An 18,792-nucleotide genomic window follows, 5' to 3' on the forward strand; every position below is an offset into this window, starting at 1 on the left:
GGGTCACTGCTCATTCCATCTGAAACAATATGTGGCCAATGTACTTCATGAATGATTGATTAGTGGAAACAACATTTATCAAGTGACGACATTAAGCCTGAAGAAAGAAGTCTAGCACATTGAGGTTGTAAAAGCAATTATATCACCTAAGTAGATGAACACTTTTAGGTAATTTGTAGCTCCAATTACTTTTTCTACTAACTGCAAAAACTTGGCAGTCCCCAGAAATACCTCAGGGCCTCCTTTCAAATATATACAATGCTATAGGTCACATATTGGCCATTATAGCTTTAGTCTCATTACCCTCTGAAAGTATTTTACAGGACCCTTCTATGAGTCAGAACTAAGCTAACCAAGGCATCTAGAACTCAAAGTATGGTTTTAGATGCTAATTTAGAACATCTATTCAGAGTATAGTGGTATGTACATATCCAAATACTACAGATTCAGTTCCTCAAAACGTTAAATACAGAGTTATCATGTGGTCCAGCAGTTCTACTCCCAGGTAATATCCAAGAGAAATGAAACATACATTCATACCAAAACTTGTACATGAATATACATAGCAGCATTATTCTTTTTTTTTTTTTTTTTGAGACATAGTCTCACTCTGTCACCCAGGCTGGAGTGCAGTGGCACGATCTCGGCTCACTGCAACCTCTGTTTCCCAGGCCCAAGTGATTCTCCCATCTCAGCCTCACGAGTAGCTGGGATTACAGGCACCCGCCATCATGCCAGCTAATTTTTGAATTTTTAGTAGAGAGTGGGTTTCACCATGTTGGCCAGGCTGGTCTCAAACTCCTCGCCTCAAGTGATCCTCCAGCCTGGGCCTCCCAAAGTGCTGGGATTACAGGCGTGAGACACCATGCCTTGCCTAGCAGCATTTTTCTTTTTCTTTTTTTTTTTTTGAGATGGAGTCTCACTCTGTTGCCCAGGCTGGAGAGCAGTGGTGCAATCTCGGCTCACTGCAAGCTCTGCCTCCCGGGTTCACGCCATTCTCCCGCGTCAGCCTTCCGAGTAGCTGGGACTACAGGCGCCTACCACCATGCCTGGCCAATTTTGTTTTTGTATTTTTAGTAGAGACAGATTTTCACCGTGTTAGCCAGGATGGTCTCTATCTCCTGACCTCATGATCCACCCGCCTCGGCCTCCCAAAGTGCTGGGATTACAGATGTGAGCCACCACGCCTGGCCTCAGCAGTATTCTTAATGGCCAAAACATAGAAACAACTCAAATGTCCATCAACTGATGAATGAATAAATAAAATGTGATATATTCATGTAATATTATTTGGTCATAAAAAGGAATGATGAACTGATAAATGTTATAACATGGACGAATCTTTAAAACATGTTAAGTAAAGAAGCCTGTCAGGTGGGGCACGGTGGCTCACGCCACTTTGGGAGGTGGAGGTGGGCAGATCATTTGAGGTTAGAAGTTCGAGACCAGCCTGGTCAACATGGTGAAACCCCATCTCTACTAAAAATATAAAAATTAGTCGGGCGTGGTGTTGTGCACCTGTAGTCCCAGCTACTTGGGAGGCTGAGGCAGGAGAATGGCTTGAACTCAGGAGGTGGAGGTTGCAGTGGCCAAGATTGCACCACTGCACTCCAGCCTGGACGACAGAGGGAGACTCTGTCTCAAAAAACAAACAAAAAAAAAGCCTGTTACAAAGACCATATATTGTATATGGTTCTCATTATATGCAACGTCCAGAATAGGCAAATCTATACAAAGAGGAAGCAGCATAGTGATTGCCTAGAGCTGGGAGAGTTGAGGGGAAATTAAAGTGACTGCAGAAGGATACAGGGTTTCTTTCGGGAATGGTGAAAACGTTCTAAATTTATTTATTTATTTTTTATTTTTATTGTTTATTTTTATTTATTTACTTACTTATTTTTGAGACGGAGTTTCCTTCTGTCACCTAGACTGTAGTGCAGTGATGTGATCTCAGCTCTCTGCAACCTCTGCCTCCTGGGCTCAAGCAATCCTCCCGCCTGAGCCTCTTGAGTAGCTGGGACTACAGGTACATGCCACCATGCCTGGCTAATTTTTGTATTTTTTGTACAGACAGGGTTTCTCCATGTTGGCCAGGCTGGTCTCGAACTCCTGACCTCAAGTTATCCTCCCGGTCTGACCCTTTTTCAAAGAGAGAGAGAGAGAGAGAGAGACACCTGTGTTCTATTGGAAGGTATTTACATCAAAATGTAAAATAACTAATAGACACCACAGAGATTTTTCAAGTAAGAGTTTAGGCAAATAAGTTTCTTCTAAAGTTACTTTAACATAAAGAACATAAAATTTAAATTAAACTACCGAGAAACAAGAGTTCATATTTTGCATTTCTAAAAAATCTTACGACTTCAAAACCCTAGAAAACCGTGTGTCATTTCTAAACTTATTTTTTAAAAGAGCTGCATCTGCTGTGTATACATTTAAATGATGGAAATTTTGAGAAGTACAAGAAAATTACTGCTTCTCTAAGTTAAAAAATGCATCTTGTAATTCTTTCATATTTTCCCATTCATTCGTCTTTTTCAGTAATAGGTTTATTGATTTGTTCATTTCTTACATTGTGCCTTGTGGTGTGCTGAAAGCTGGAAATACTAGAATGAGTAAGAAAAATTCCTGCCCACAGCTTGGTTCAGGAAATGGAAAAGTGAACAAATCACTGCTATGTGTAATAATGACATTACAGTGTATATGGTATATCAAGCAGCAGTAATAATCACTAAGGAACATGGTACAGAATGCAAGGAAAGGCCCACACAGCACAGAAAAGTCAGAAGAGGCTTGCCCTAGGACACGGGTGTCCATCCTTTTGGCTTCCCTGGGCCACACTGGAAGAAGAATGGCCTTGGGCCATACATAAAATATACTAACACTAACGATAGCTGATGAGCTAAAAAAAAAAAAAAAAAAAAAAAAAAAAAAAAAAGTTCCGTGAAGGCCAGATGCAGTGGCTCACGCTTGTAATCCCAGCACTTTGGGAGGCTGAGGCGGGTGGATCACCTGAGGTCAGGAGTTAGAGACCAGCCTGGCCAATATGGTAAAATCCCGTCTCTACTAAAATATAAAAAAAATTAGCTGGGTGTGGTGGTGGGTGCCTGTAATCACAGTTACTCGGGAGGCTGAGGCAGGAGAATCGCTTGAACCCGGGAGGCAGAGGTTATAGTGAGCCGAGATCTCACCATTGCAGTCCAGCCTGGGCAACAAGAGTGAAACTCTGTCTCAAAAAAAAAAAAAAAAAAAGTTCCGTGCATAATTTTCATGATATCCACCACTATGGATCAGCAAAAAAGTTGTTGCATTCAAAGGGTTGAACATGGCTGCCCCAGAAGGTGTCCCCTTAAAGGATGAATGGAATGGAGTTCACTTTTGAGAGAAAAGGCATTCCCTGTATAAGTAAAGTTGCACTAAGTAGGAGAGGCACAAGCAAATGTTTTGCCTTTCAGAAAAACGAAATGTAAGTTAGAGTAGCTTGAGGACAGGGTGTTTGATTGGGCATAGCAAAATACTAGGTAGGTGGAGTAAATTTGGGTCAAACTAAGGCCATGGAAGCAAGCAAGGTGCCTAGGGCATACAGTTAGAAGTATTTGCTGGTTCCTGCAAATATAGGGTTCTTAGATATTGCATTCTGGCCAACTTATTTGCCTCATCCTAGGACCTTGGTGAGAAAAAAACTCTTTGGGAGCAGGGAAGAGTCATTGAAGACTTACATGACTAGATATAGGTTTTAGAAAGTTATGTTTAGAAGTATGGCATTGGACTAAAGGAGACTGAGAATAGAGTCGGAAAGACATGTGAGGAAGCTATTAAAATAACCCAGGTAAGAATTTAGAGGATCTGTACAGAGGAGCCCTCCTAGGCTCCATCTCCCATGCAGTCAATTAAAAGTCTGTTATTTTAGACTCCTAAGTAACTCTCATTACCATCTCCACTGCTAGGCCCTTATCTTCCCTTGTCTGGATTCTACAATAAGTAGCCTGTCTCTACTCTATTTCAGTCATTACCATCCAACTAATCCAATACGTAAATCTCATTGTGTTGCTTTCTTTCCCAAAGTTATTTGTATCCTTAGAAGAAAAACTACTTAGCAGACAAGGCCACTTATGATCTGCCTCTCTTGTCTAGTCTTTTCCCCTATCCCCTGCTCTCAATCTTTACTTAGCAATACTGACCCCTTGTAAGTTCCCAATTGCAGTATATTCTTTCTTGCTGATGTGCCTTTGCCTATTCTCCTCCCTCTGCCAAAAATGTCTCTCCTCCTCTGGAAGTGTACACTTGAAAACCATTGAGGTGTAGACTTTAAATGGATGAATTGTATGGTATGTGTATATATCTCAATAAAGCTGTTATTAAAAAAATTATTGCCATTTTTAAGATCAAGAAATTGAGGCTTGAAAAGATTGTGAAAATGGTAAAATCTGGAGATCTGAAGCTGGAAAATGACCTAGAGCATATTTTCACTGCATTGCCTCAGTAGTTATGAGAATGCTGTGCTACTCCAAAAAAGACCTGTGTTCAGCGAGGCACAGTGACTTACATCTATAATCCTAGCACTTCGGGAGTGCGAGGTGGGCCAAGTAAGAAATTTTTCTTGGCCTGTAAGCCAGTATTGGCTATCTATGATATTGTGTCTTCCATTCATCTACTTGATTGTCATGGAAGGTGCCCTGTTCTTCCATGACACTGACCCTCTGGCTGAATGCTCTTGGACAGGCACTGGACCCAGGTGAAGATAGTAAATCCCTTCTTTGGGATTTTTTTTTAAACCGGGAACTCTGCTTTTGGAGAAAACTATAAGATGGCAAATTAGAAAGTGAGTGATGGGCCAGGTACTGTGGCTCACACCTGTAATCCCAGCACTTTGGGACGCCATGGCAGGCAGACCACCTGAGCCCAGGAGTATGAAACCAACCTGCGCAACATGGCGAAAACCCATCTCTATAAAAAATACAAAAATTAGCCAGGCGTGGTGGAGTGCACTTGTAGTCCAAGCTTCTTGGGGGGCTGAGACGAGAAGATTGCTTGAACCCAGGAGGTCAAGGCTACAGTAAGCCATGATTGTGCCACTGCACTTCAGTTTGGGTGACACAGCGATACCCTACCTCAAAAAAAAAAAAAAAAAAAAAAAGGGAGTGGTAAAGAGATTAGAAAGCCCTTGCAATGTTTGAGTCCCTGGTTCTAGCTATCATTCCTTGGATTCTATAAGCCAGTAAACCTCCTTTTTGCCAAAGTTAGGGCATCCAAATTCTGTATCCCAGTTCACCTATGGGCTTCAAGTGGCTTACAGGTATGCCAAGGCAGTGATCCCTGCTGGAAACCTCTAACAGCAAACATCCTTGTCTATTGATCCCAGTGTATTATAATTTTCTAAATGACCTGATCTGATAATCTAAGAAAACTCTGAGAAGCACTAGCCTAAACTAGAGCACCGATTCTCAACTGGGGGTGATTTTGCCCCTTGGGTGACTTTTGGCAATGTTTGGAGACATTTTTGTTTGTTATCACTGGAGGAGGTGCTACTGGGATCTAGTAGGTAAAGACTAAAGATGCTGCTAAATATCCTTCAGTGCACAGGAACCACCCTCCACAACAAAGAATTATTTAATCCAAAATGTCCGTGTCACGTCATTTTTTAGAAACTTTGAGCTAGGGTAACCTGAATCGTTACTCTAAGAGTGAATAGATGATAACAGATTCTTGGCAGAGACTTCAAATGTCAGTGCCAAATTACACATCTTAAGTTAAGATACCTCCATGATGGGTGGGGAAATAGGTGCTTCTGTCTCATTTCAAGCCAAGTCTGAGGGGCTTCAAGAGAACCATTTGGAAAAGATGAGATGTGCCCCTTGAATCTTACAGAGATGATATCTGGTAACTGATGTACATTTGAAAAGTTCTAAATCAAGAGACTGAGGCTGCCTCTGAGCAGAAGATGCATATAGGGGCTGGGTGTGGAGGCTCATGCCGGTAATCCCAGCACTTTGGGAGGCTGAGGCAGGCAGATCACTTGAGGTCAGGAATTCAAGACCAGCGTGGCCAACAATGATGAAACCCCGTCTCTGCTAAAAAAAAAAAAAATAATACAAAAATTAGCCGGGCATGGTAGTGCCTGCTTGTAGTCCCAGCTACTCGGGAGGCTGAGGCAGGAGAATCACTTGAACCCAGGAGGCAGAGGTTGCAGTGAGCCAGGATTGTGCCACTGCACTGCAGCGAGACTTTCACACACACACAAAATGCATATAGGGCTGATTGGGAACAGTTCACACTTCTGTGCAAGATACTTGTATGCTTTTTGTGGACTAAGTGAGAACCTCATGTAAGAGATTTGGACTGGGTCACCTTGAAAATGGCTGTCCAAAAGGACTGTCAGTTTGGGTGAGAGGATCCCTGGAAATCAGGGGACTAAGGACTAGGTCATAGGTGGCCATCCAGAAGATACATTGCTGAGCCAAGAGACTGTAGGTGAGGGTTCCAGTGATGGACTCCATGAGAGAAGGAGTCAGCTTCAGATCTCAGCCACTCCCAAAAGTCACTGACTGCTAAAACTGTGTCAGTCCAGAAAGATCCTTTCTGTTCTTGTCTTCTTCAACTGTGGAGGGGCACAAAACAAAAAGCCAATAAGCCAGGGAGAAGGGAGAACAAGGTAGAGGAAATGGCAGAGAATTTTTGATATTGCACTGGACAGGATTTTTTTCTCATACTAGGGGCAAAAGGCCATTTTTTTTTTATTACTAGAAAATTACTGGAGGACTTTTTTTTTTTTTTTTTTCTGACAGAGAGGCTCTTGCTCTGTCACCAAGCTGGAGTACAGTGGCACGATTATAGCTCACTCACTGCAGTCTCAAACTCCTGGGCTCAAGGGATCCTCCTGCCTCAGCCTCTGGAGTAGCTGTACTACAGGCATGTGCCGTCATATCCTGGTATTATTTTTTAAAATTTTTTGTAGAGGCAGAATTTCACTTTGTTAACCAGGCTGGTCTCGAACTCCTGGGCTCAACTGATCCTCCCACCTTGGCTTTGAAAAGTGCTGAATTATAGGCATGAGCCAACACACCTGACCTGGTGCACTTTTAAATTATGTGACAGTGAGCGGAAAAGCAAAAATACTTTGCCTAAGATTTGTTTTAAAATATATTTTTCTTTTCTTTCTTTCTTTTTTTTGTTCTTGTTTTTGTTTTTTGAGAGACAGGGTCTCGCTCCTATTGCCCAGGCTGGAGTGGGGTGGCACAGTCATGGCTCATGACAGTCTTAATTTCCTGGGCTCAAGTGATTCTCTCACCTCACCCTCCATAGTAGCTGGGACTACAGGCATGATCCACCATGCCCGGCTAATTGTTGCAATTTTTTGTAGAGACAGGGTTTCGCCATGTTGCCCAGGCTGGTCTTGAACTCTGGTCTCAAGCAGCCGCAGCTTTCCAAAGTGTTGGGATTACAGGCATGAGCTACTGCGCCCGGCCCAGAAACATATTTTATTTTATTTTGAGACAGAGTTTTGCTCTTGTTGCCCAGGCTGGAATGCAGTGGTGCCATCTCAGCTCACTGCAACCTCCGCCTCCCGGGTTCAAGCGATTCTCCTGCCTCAGCATCCCGAGTAGCTGGGATTATAGGTACCTGCACCACACCCAGCTAATTTTTGTATTTTTGATAGAGATGGGGTTTCATCATGTTGGCCAGGCTGGTCTTGAACTCCTGATCTCAGGTGATCCGCCCAACTTGGCCTTCCAAAGTGCTGGGATTACAGACGTGAGCCACTGGGCCCGGCCCAAAAACATATTTTAAAGCCCCAGCTTAAATCAGAGTTTCTCAATAGTGGCATTAATGATGTCTGGGACTCTCTTGTAATATCAATGCAAAGGAATGTTACTAATTCTTTCTCCCACTAATCCTCTTCAGAAATATTGCCAACTATCCACTCAGGGGACAAAACCACCCCCAGTTGAGTGCCAACAAGTTTTTGAGTCCTTCAATGCTAGGCTCTGGGAATATTGTGAATAAGATAAATACTCACTGCTCCCATTGAGGAGTTCAGGAGAGACAGGCAAAAAATTAAGTATACCAAAAAATTTAAGATAATTACAAATTATAATATATTCTCTAAAGGAAGCAAGCAGGATGCTGAAACGGGAAATAATGGGGTAAAGAGTTCTATGTTAAACAGAGAATATCTAGGTAGGAGTTAGCCAGGTGAAGGAAGGATAGAGGTTGGGAGTATCTGTAAAATTGTCTCTAAGGAAACAGCATTTACAAAGCTTTATTTAGTCTCAGGTACATAAGCACCAAAATGTATATTTTCTACATTGCTATTTTTTACTTGCCATTACTCAGTTACAAAAATGAGAAGGTATATGTTTTTGATATGACCATTCAATTGTCTTCCTCCCTCCCTGTTTGTATCTCTCCTTCTTTTCTTCTTTTTCTTCCTACTCTTCATTTCTTCTTTTTTCTCCCTTTCATTAGAAGAGACTTCAGTACCTGGCCTGATGCACAACTCTAAGTCATACTATTTACATTATATTCTCCATGAACGGCACCTCTAGAATTCTGTTCCAGAATCAGTGTGACTCAGCTGGGTGTCCACACACCCTCTAGAATTCTACTCCAGAATCAGTGACTCAGCTGGGTGTCCACACTTTGGAATGTATAATCTATTCTCTCAGGGGGAAGTTGATTGATTTATTTCCTAATGATAGTGTTTTTCCTTATAAGCCATTATAAGCCATCAGGAGATATTGTTTGAAGAAAAGTAAAAGATAAGCAATCTGGACTGTGGGATGAAAGGATAAACACCCAAGGGTGGGAGGCAGGAATTCACGGAAGTTAAAAGTGGGAGAGGTATTGCATTATATTCTATCAGAGTGAGTTTGTTTTGTGAGAACTTGTCCACTGCAAGGACTTCACTTGGTGTCCACCTGAGAAGTACTTGCCTACTATTATCTACGCACTAGTCTCAAACTCCCGATCTCAGGTGATCTGCCCTGCTGGGCCTCCCAAAGTGCTGGGATTACAGGCATGAGCCACCGCACCTGGTGATCTTGAACAGCCTTGTCAGTTGTCTTCCTTGCATTGACACTGCCCTAGAACTCCTCCAGGACAGGTAAGCCCAGAGAGAACCTTGGTTACTAAGCAGGATGGTGGTGGGACTTGGAGGCTGAATTGAATTTGCTAGGACACTGTAAGAACAGAATACCCCTGATACATTTTCAATAGAAGAATTTCTGGGGAAGTGACTTTTGTCTATTTTTCTATTTGGTCGCCTGTTTTTTTAAAAATTGATTTCTGGAAATACATATGGAGTTGAGCCCCTTTTCAATTATATGTATTTCAAATAAATTCTATTTGCTGGCCTAACTTTTCTTCTCTCTCTGTCTCTCTTCTTTTTTTTTCTTCTGTAGATCTCCTCTGTGGACAGCTTTTTTTTTTTTTTTTTTTTTTTGAGACAGGGTCCTGCTCTGTTGCCCAGGCTGGAGTTCAGTGGCTCTATCTTGGCTCACTGCAACCTCTGCCTCCTGGGTTCAAGTAATTCTCCTGCCTCAGCCTCCTGAGTGGCTGGGATTACAGGCAGGCGCCACCACACCTGGCTAATTTTTGTATTTTTCGTAGAGATGGGGGTTTCACCATGTTTGTTAGGCTGGTCTTGAACTCCTGACCTCAGGTAATACACCCGCCTTGGCCTCCCAAAATGCTGGGATTACAGGTGTGAGGCTCTGTGCCCGGCTGGAGACAACTTTTCATCTCCTAACGGTATCTTTTTTTTTTCTCCCAGAGAATATCTCACTTTGTCACCCAGGCTGAAGTGCAGTGGCACAATCATGGCTCACTGCAACCTCAAACTCCTGGGCTCAAGTGATCCTCCACTCTTAGCCTCTTGAGTAGCTGGGACTACAGGTGCCCGTCACCATGCCTGGCAAATTTTTGTATTTTTAGTAGAAATGGGGTTTCGCCATGTTGCCCAGGCTAGTCTCGAACTTAAGTGATTCACCTGCCTCGGCCTCCCAAAGTGCTGGGATTACAGGCATGAACCATGGCGCCTGCCCGTGAAACTTCTATTCTGTGAAATTTCTATTCTCCTCAGTGAACCGAGGATAGGCGATCATTTGTGGTGCAAATTGAGGCCTGAGTGTCAATCCCTACATAGAATTTTGTATCATGGTTAATTTATTTCATTTTTACCATAAAAATAAGTAGAAGCTTTTATATTTTCTACCTATTCCAATGGAGACTGAGCATCTTGCATGATACTTGGGTACATGCTCCCATTTTGGAGACCAAAAAGTCAGATGTCATGAGACAGATTGAAACTGGCAATTTTAACAATTTTTTATTAATATAAACTTTTTTATTCATAGATTTGAACCTCAATCGAGTGCATTTTAACAGTTACATAATTAGAAGGCAAGACTCCTTCAATGCTCCAGGCATTAAGCAGATACTAAGGTTTCAATAAATATTTATTTGATCCTCTTGATTTTAGCCTAAGGAGAAAATGGTGAGATAAATTTCTTCTTTGCATAGGTGGAAAAGGGAAACATAATTGCTTTCAGAGAATCTAGGTCCTAAGAAGTTGGGGGAAGAAAGATGAAAGGAGGAAATACAATGTTGAATTGGGATAAGTTAAGTCTAATATTTCTTTGCTCAAGTTTGGAAACCTGAGGCCCTTCAGTGGCCAGCCTTAATGCAGTTTTTGTAATGCATCGAGACAAGACCTTATAATGGTCGTAGTGTGTGACTGTGAAAGAGAAGGAGAAAACATGTGAAAAACGAAAAAAAAAAGCACACAGACTCAAACTGCTGCACATACCCTGTACAGTTAGTTTGCAGTCAGAGCAGGGAGCCGGCCTGGGTCCCCGCACCTGGGCCTGGCTCCCGTGGCCCCGCCCCTGGGGCGGGCTCCCATCGAGGCTCCGCCCCCACCTCCCCTGACGCCGGAGACGCCTGCGGCGGCCCCGGAGACACCGGAAGGAGCCGCGGCTGCTGCGGGAAGTGGCCGGTTCAGGAGGCGGACACCCCGAGGGCAGCGCTGCGGGGCCGTTTTCCGGCCCTCCTGTCGCGACACTGCCCCTCTCTGAGAGCTGAGAAGGAAAAGAGGAGCTTGCGGAGGTGCGGCTGCAGGCCGTTGTTGGTCGAGCTGGCGGTTCCCGCGGGCCAGGCCGTGGAGGTGAGCGCGGCGCTGCTGGGAGGGGCGCGGGGCCCAAGGGCGTTTCGCTCGCGTCCGGGGTCCGGTCTCTGTTCTCGCTTCCGCCTGCTGGGGCTGCGGCCGCTGCAGCAGCCTCTTTTTCTTGGTCCTGGGTGGCGGCGGGTTCGCGGGCGGGAAGAAGGCCTTGGCCCCTGGTGCTCTGCGTTGCAGAGATAATCTAGTGGTCGCCCTGTCAACGGTCGGTGGAGGATGGGAACTGGTCGTTGATTTGAGGAAGGGTCCTCAGGGGTTCTTTCCTGGAAGCGGGAGGTGCAGGTGAGCCCGAGGGGGGGGCGCTCTGCTCCCTTCCTCGGTCTCCCCACTCAGGCTTGCCAGTCCCTCTCAGTGGGTGACTGAAAGCCCTGCAGCGCGCCGGCTCCTGGGTTCTGGTTTCGCTTTGCGGCGCTGTTGAGGGGGCCGGCCCCGTTATTTGTTGTTGTGAACGGAAAAACCGAGGTGTCATCGTCCCTGGAATTTTTCTTCGACCAATGTTTGATCTTGACTGAGAGGTTACCCCTTACCTTCTATCCATCTGCAACCTTTGTTTGGATGAAAGATCCATAGTGTGTGGTTTCCCAGACCTTTACTTATATTTCTCGTATACAAAACGCTCTTCATTTGAATATTTACAGGGTTTTACGTTGAGCTCTAGGACGATGAGATTTTCCTGGGTGTTTTGCACTTAAGTACCGTTGGAGTTTACATTCTCATAGAATCAGTATTAGGCCTGGAAAATTGAGCCGGAGGGTGAAATTCTGGCAGGAGCATAGACTTAAATTGAGGGTGAATTTTACCGTAACGATCTCTAGGCCTTTTGCTTAATAACTATGTGGATGTAGAGAATTTTTAAGTTTAATCAGATTATTTTTCCTTTAAGAAAAACGTGTTACAAAAAGTAACGAGGCCGTCCTAGTTCCGTTTTTCATACTGTCTTATTTGGAAAGGTCTGACCAAGTCACATTATCGTCATAGGCTATTTGATTTGAGCATAATACAAATATTGTTAGTGAATTCGTACTATTATAAATAAGGGAGAAAATAGGAATCTTAAAGACAATGCTAGTTTTATGAAAAAATAATAGAAATAGTTACACAATGTTAGGAGCTTTGTATTATTTCATTACTTTGGCAGGATTGAAAGAAAGGTCAGGGCTGGGCGCGGTGGCTCACGCCTGTAATCCCAGCACTCTGGGAGGCCGAGGATCACGAGGTCAGGAGATCGAGACCATCCTGGGTAATACGGTGAAACCCCGTCTGTACTAAAAATTACAAAAAATTAGCCGGGCATGGTGGCAGGTGCCTGTAGTCCCAGCTACTTGGGAGGCTGAGGCAGGAGAATGGCGTGAATCCGGGAGGCAGAGCTTGCAGTGAGCCGAGATCATGCCACTGCACTCCAGCCTGGGCAGCAGAGCGAGACTCTGTCTCAAAAAAAAAAAAAAAAAAGACAGTACAAAAAATATTATTGGAATAAAATATTTGACCTGATATGTGCAAGAGGGATAGTCTACTTAAGATTGCTTCCTATTTATGATCTGGTTTATGGCCAGCTTTCACTTTTTTTCTGTCTTTTCTGAACTTTTTATAACTTAACAGTAAGCAAGTCTTTTTATATAACTGCAGTTTAATGACATTAGATTGTAGTAAATAGGTGATTTTAAATATTTGAAATTCAGAATTGAGATGATAATTCTTACATTTATGTAGTACTATTAGAATTTTCAGTGACCTTTCACTTACTCAGTCTTACTTGATCCTCATGCCAGTCCTCTGAGCTCCGAATGCCAAGAAATAAAGTCTTTCCCCATGACAGAAACATTTCAAGATTGTGTAAGGATCAGAATTTCGTAAAGCCTGAAATAATATTGCCAAAGCAGCTTTTGATACAGATTGGGAATTCAGATAGATTAAGATTGGAGCACTGTGAACTATAACATATGACAAGACTGTGGACTCTTCACAAGAAAATGAAGTACATAAAATGCTGAAAGATTTTTGGTGAGAAATGTGAAATGTAACCATTTCTAAAAAGGAAGGGAATAAGTAACAGCTCTATTTAGTGTAGTTTTTAAACTTTAAAAGTGTACATGTGTCTGCAGGAACATTTTGATAAGTGGGAAAACTCCAAAGAGTGTGAGATGAGTACAGTTGCTTTTAACTATCTATAAAAAGGCACGTGAATTATGTGCTATATTGTATACTGAGAACTAGTCTTTAAGAAACAATAGGTATATCAAAATAAATCATGCTGTCAAATGTTCAGAAGGTTAAGTTAGGTCAATATTTTGAGTCTACCAGGACAAGGCCCTTTGGAAAACAAAAAGAATGAAACGTGGTTTCTGCCTTCAAAGAACTTGTAGTCAAGTGAGGCAATTTTTTACACAACAGTAAATGCCTTATGAGTTTTTATAAAAGTTCTTTAGGAATTTAGGTGAGGTAGACATTACTTGTGATGGGGCTTGGTGAAGGTAGTATTTGAGATGAGTGAGCTTTGAAAGGTAAATATTGGAGGATATTTGTAATGTGAACAGATTAATGAGCTCCTTGAAGTGTACAACTTATATTTGAGAAAACATCGGTAGAACAATTTGGCTGATATTCATAGTTTATGTAAGTTAATAATAAGGAAGACAAATTATGAAAGACTTCACTGAAGGTGTTTGATCAGAAGAGGTATGTGATCCACATGAAAGGAAAATGAGCTGTAATTGTTAGAAGATTGAGACTGGAAGACTGCTGGGGTGGCTTTATGTTAAGCTAGATTGTGACCATTATTTTTGTAGCCCTTATGGTTTCTCTGAAGTGCATCTTGAACTTGGACCTGAGATGACATGGGTGCAGGTGAGATGCTGTAAAGCACAAGTGAGGAAGCAGGTAGAATCAGAGAAGGAGGAAAAAAGGTTAATAGTGGAAGGCCAACTGGAGGCTGCTTAAGCCTTTGGAGATTTTTGTATAACTGCTTCAGAGTTTTGTATAACTGCCCCAAATGAAGGGGAGCTGGGTGGTTTTCCATCTACAGTCAATCTTCACTGATAAAGATTGCCTTTATCTAAAAGGCTCCCAGAACTTCCCAGGTACACTGGTTAGGTAGGGCTTGGCAAGCTCCTGAGGTGCTGGAGAGCTGAGGAGAGAAGTAGTTGAGATGGGAAGTTGTCAGTGTGTTAACTGTCCATACCAGCTACAAGTAAACATTGAAGTGAGCTGAAAGGAGATGGTCCAGGTATCAACTCTGTGTCTTAACAGGCATTCTCATTGAATAATCCAGATGTGAAATAAAAGCCTCAATTTAGATAGAGACCTAGAAGAAATGTGAGATGAAATGTGGTTAAAAAAAAAAAATGCCGAATTTAGAAACTGATAGAAAGTAAGGAGGGGAGCCAGGTGCTGTGGCTTGAGCCTGTAGTCTCAGTCACTTGGGAGGCTGAAACAGGAGATTTGCTTGAGCCCGGAACTTCAAGTCCAACCTGGGCAATATAGCGAGCCTCCCATTTCAAAAAAAGTAAATGAAAAAAGTAAGGAGGGATCTAAGATGGTACTGAGGTTTAAAAGTTAGTTAACTTGTGAAAAAGAAGGGTTGACAGAAGGACACTGACTTTCAAATTAGTTTTTTAAGGAAAGTGAAAGAATTGCATAGTATTCAGGAGAGTGAAGATAAGAGTGTTGATGACCAGTCATTCAAAAGGAAAGCAGGGTGGAGACTTGAACAATGCTGCCATCCCCACAAACTTATAATGTCTGGCCCATGCTGGATTATAAGCATTTGTTAAATTAATTTCTATTCCCCAGGGCTTATCACAGTCCTGAAATACAGTAATGTGGTGAAACTATAGGGCTGGATGTGACCTAAAATAAGACCATTTCCCACAGGTTTTAACTTTTATAAAATCCTAGAAGAGGAATTTCTTATATATTTTACTTTTTTGAGAAAGGGTCTCACTCTTGCCCAGCCTGGCGTGCAGTGGTGCGATCTTGGCTCACTGCAACCTCCACCTCCTGTGTTCAAGCAGTTCTCACCACTCAGCCTCTGGAGTAGCTGAGATTACAGGCGCATGCCACCATACCCAGCTAATTTTTGTATTTTTTGGTAGAGATGGGGGTTTCACCATGTTGGCCAGGCTGGTCTCAAACTCCTGACCTCAAGTGACCCTCCCACCTTGGATTCCCAAAGTGCTGGGATTACAGGCATGAGCTGCCATGTCTGGCCGGAATTTCTTATATTTTTTATGGAAGCATTATTGTGTTTAGATGAATCAGTTTTGATTAGTTTTAAAATCAATATTATAGTCTGGTAAACAATAAAAGAATTGATAATTTTTCTTATGGTGGTTCTCATTTGAATATGGTGATAGCATTTGTTTTCTCATATTCTTTATTTCTTTTTGCTAACAAGCTGAACTGAAGATTTAGGTTTTTCCATGTTTCTATGTGGTTTACATGAATATTTTTAATGACTGTTCCATAATGCCAGTATATTAACTCTTCATCTTGCTCAAAAGTGAGACTTAGAGTGAAAATTATCATCAGCTTATTTGAGACTCTGTTAGAACTCTGTCATATTCATTAATTCATTTCTATTTCCTCTCTCTTCCAATATTTCTCAAAATTATTTCAACGAGATAAGGCTAGAATTGACCATATTTTGCCATTCATTATTGGACAGATTTTTAAAAATCTTTATAGGAAATGCTAATTAATATTTACAAATCTCATTTAGAGGATGTTATTTGGAATGAAGATTGCCAGATTGGAGCTATACTTTGGTATTATTAATAGTGGTAATGTTAAGAATAGATTCTAGAACACATAGGTTGTAGCCAGAGAACTCAGTTAGGAGACTGCGTATTTCTTTTAATAGCCTTAAGGCTCTCATTAATTAGACTCTTAAGGATCAATGAGACAGATTTTCTAGTAAAAGAGAAATAAAAAGATTAGCACTACATTTCTTTTTCTGTGTTGTGGTTTTGAATGAAAATTAAGAATGATTAGGTAAGTATTATAGGACTTTGTGAGATCTTCAAATCCTCACAGAGGTTTGAATGATTTTATTCTCAGAATATTTGTTTAAAGGGAAAGAAACAGTTATTTAAAATGCTTGTCAGCTGATTTCTTTCGTGAAAAGTCTCCCTGAACACTTACTATGGATTGAGAATAAAATAAACTTTTCTGCTTGTTGTTGCACTCTTCATTGATAACTTCCTTCCATTCATCAGTTTTTTTGGCTTGCTTTTATTGGGTAGCAATTTTCTTCCATGATAAATATGGAAAGATAAGCCATAAGCTTATTACTTCATTGTATTTTTGCTAAAGTGTAATATTTCATATGGTACTGCTGGACTAGTACTCGTGGAACCATAGTCTAGATTGAAACTGTTGAAAGACAAATCAATTTTTTTATAATCACAGAATCTTAATTCAATTCTGAGTTTTTAGTGCAAAGTGCTTGCTGTCCTTTGAAGCACCTCTGACAGTTACCCAACCTCTGTGTAACAATTATGGGGAACATGCTCCTTCCATGAAAGTTCATCTGTATTTGAACCGAAGTCTTCACCGTTGATTGAATATGCTGTTCTGACTTTCTCAAGTTGCACAGAAAAGAAAGGATCCCTTTGGTCATCGTGTTCAATTGGAACATGTGTATCAAGTCCTGGCATCTTTTGCCTTCTGCTGTTTAAACATCCATGCTTTCAGTTCGTAATGGTTGACATTTACTGAGTACTTACTATATCACCCTCTTCTAAGTATTTTATATATACTAATATATAATATGTAATTATATATTAACGTATTATGTGTAATTATATAATTAGTTTAAAATATTATATATTAATCTTCTCCAAAACTCTAGAAAGTAGATATTTGTAATTAGATCAGTGTTTTAGATGAGGGAGCTAAGGCAAAGAGAAGAAACTTATCACTGGTCCCAAATCTAGGAGATAGTGGAGCCTTGCCCCAGAAACTTTACTCTTAGTACAGTGCTATCTTATAAGATACAGTTTTCAAATTATTTCTTTTAAGGTTTTCTATGAGAGGCACTCTTATTATGTAGCTTTTAGTATTCTTCTTAAATAAAATACTGTATTCCAGATATAATCTACTTAGTTTATGAGAACATTAAGATTGGCTACTCTTCTTTTTAAAAAAATTATTATTTTTTCCCCTTTTCACCACTCTATTCAATTAAAAAATTATTATTTTTTTTTTTGTAAAGATGGGGGGTGGGTATCACTCTGTTGCCTAGGCTGGTCTTGAACTCTTGGCCTCAAGCGATCCTCATGCCCCTGCCTCCCAGAGTGCTGGGATTACAGGTGTGAGCCACCATACTCAGCAAGACTGGTTACTCTTTTTATTCTGAAACCTTGAAACCTAGTGTTCTGTTGATTAATTGAGTAGGAATTGCTACTTCTTCAAGGGTCTAGAATCCAAATACCTGACCCCCTTTTTTGGTCTCAGTTTATATGGTTGATTCTTTGAATCCCAATGTCGAATATCACATCCATCATTATTAAATTTCGTCCTGTTAATTTTAGCTAATTTTTTTATTTTTTATTTTTTGAGATGGAGTTTTGCTCTTGTCACCCAGACTGGAGTGCAGTGGCATGATCTTGGCTCACTTCGACCTCCTCCTCTTGGGTTCCAGCAATTCCCATGCCTCAGCCTCCCAGCTAGCTAGGACTACAGACGCACACCACCACGCCCTGCTAATTTTTTGTGTTTTTAGTAGAGACGGGGTTTCACCATGTTGGCTAGGCTGGTAATGAACTCCTGACCTCAGGTGATCCACCGGCCTCGGCCTCGCAAAGTGCTGGGATTACAGGTGTGAGCCACCACGCCCAGCCAATTTTAGCTTATTTTAAAAAATAGTTTAATTTTTCTTTAAAAACTTATTTTTATAATTTTAAGTTTATATTTTACTAGCCTGCCTTCTGTAGCTTTATCCAGGTTATTGTCAAAAATATTGAGCAGTTCTGACACCTGCTAGTGAAGACTTCCTGCATTCATATTAATCTTATATGTAACTATTAAATAGCTACCAATCCTTCTGACATAATTTTTTTTCTCTGTAATGTGAATCTGACTTTTTATGAAGAGCTTTACTTTTTGGAATAGACTAGGCAATGGAATTCAGGCAGTTTCTCAATATTAAAAGCTCCTTAGGTTACCAACTATGTCCTGATGTGTAATTATTATATTAAGGCCAGGCGCAGTGGCTCACTCCTGTAATCCCAGCACTTTGGGAGGCCGAGGTGGGTGGATCACTTGAGGCCAGAAGTTTGAGACCAGTCTGGGTAACACGGTGAAACTCCGTCTCTACTAAAAATACAAAAATTTAGCTGGATGTGGTGACACATGCTTGTAATCCCAGCTACTCAGGTGGCTGAGGCATGAGAATTGCTTGAACCTGGGAGGGAAAAGTTGCAAGTGAGCCGAGATTGTGCCACTGCACTCCAGCCTGGGCGACAGAGTGAAATTCTGTCTCAAAAAAAAAAATTGTACTAATAACATGGTTCCCTATGCTTTTCCTAATATTAAAATTTGAATAGCTGATTGATTATCTTCTATTAGGATAAGGGGTCAGAATTTCAACCTGGAATTTGGAGATTGTACTACTAAAA

General features: G+C 41.4%; 1 protein-coding gene across 4 annotated transcripts in view; it reads left to right on the forward strand.

The window, feature by feature from the left end:
• The first annotated feature begins 10,918 nt into the window (after positions 1-10,918).
• USP33 (ubiquitin specific peptidase 33) overlaps positions 10,919-18,792 on the forward strand; it is a 65,852-nt gene continuing 57,978 nt past the window's right edge. The window contains exon 1 of one of the 4 annotated variants that reach the window (XM_003807783.5): positions 10,919-11,164. The gene's annotated coding sequence lies outside the window, so the exon portion shown is untranslated. The remainder of the gene's footprint in view (positions 11,165-18,792) is intronic. The other 3 variants (XM_055117099.2, XM_034928870.3, XM_055117100.3) reach the window with 3 other exon arrangements.

Source organism: Pan paniscus, chromosome 1 (assembly GCF_029289425.2).
Source record: "Pan paniscus chromosome 1, NHGRI_mPanPan1-v2.0_pri, whole genome shotgun sequence".
Classification (NCBI taxonomy): domain Eukaryota; kingdom Metazoa; phylum Chordata; class Mammalia; order Primates; family Hominidae; genus Pan; species Pan paniscus.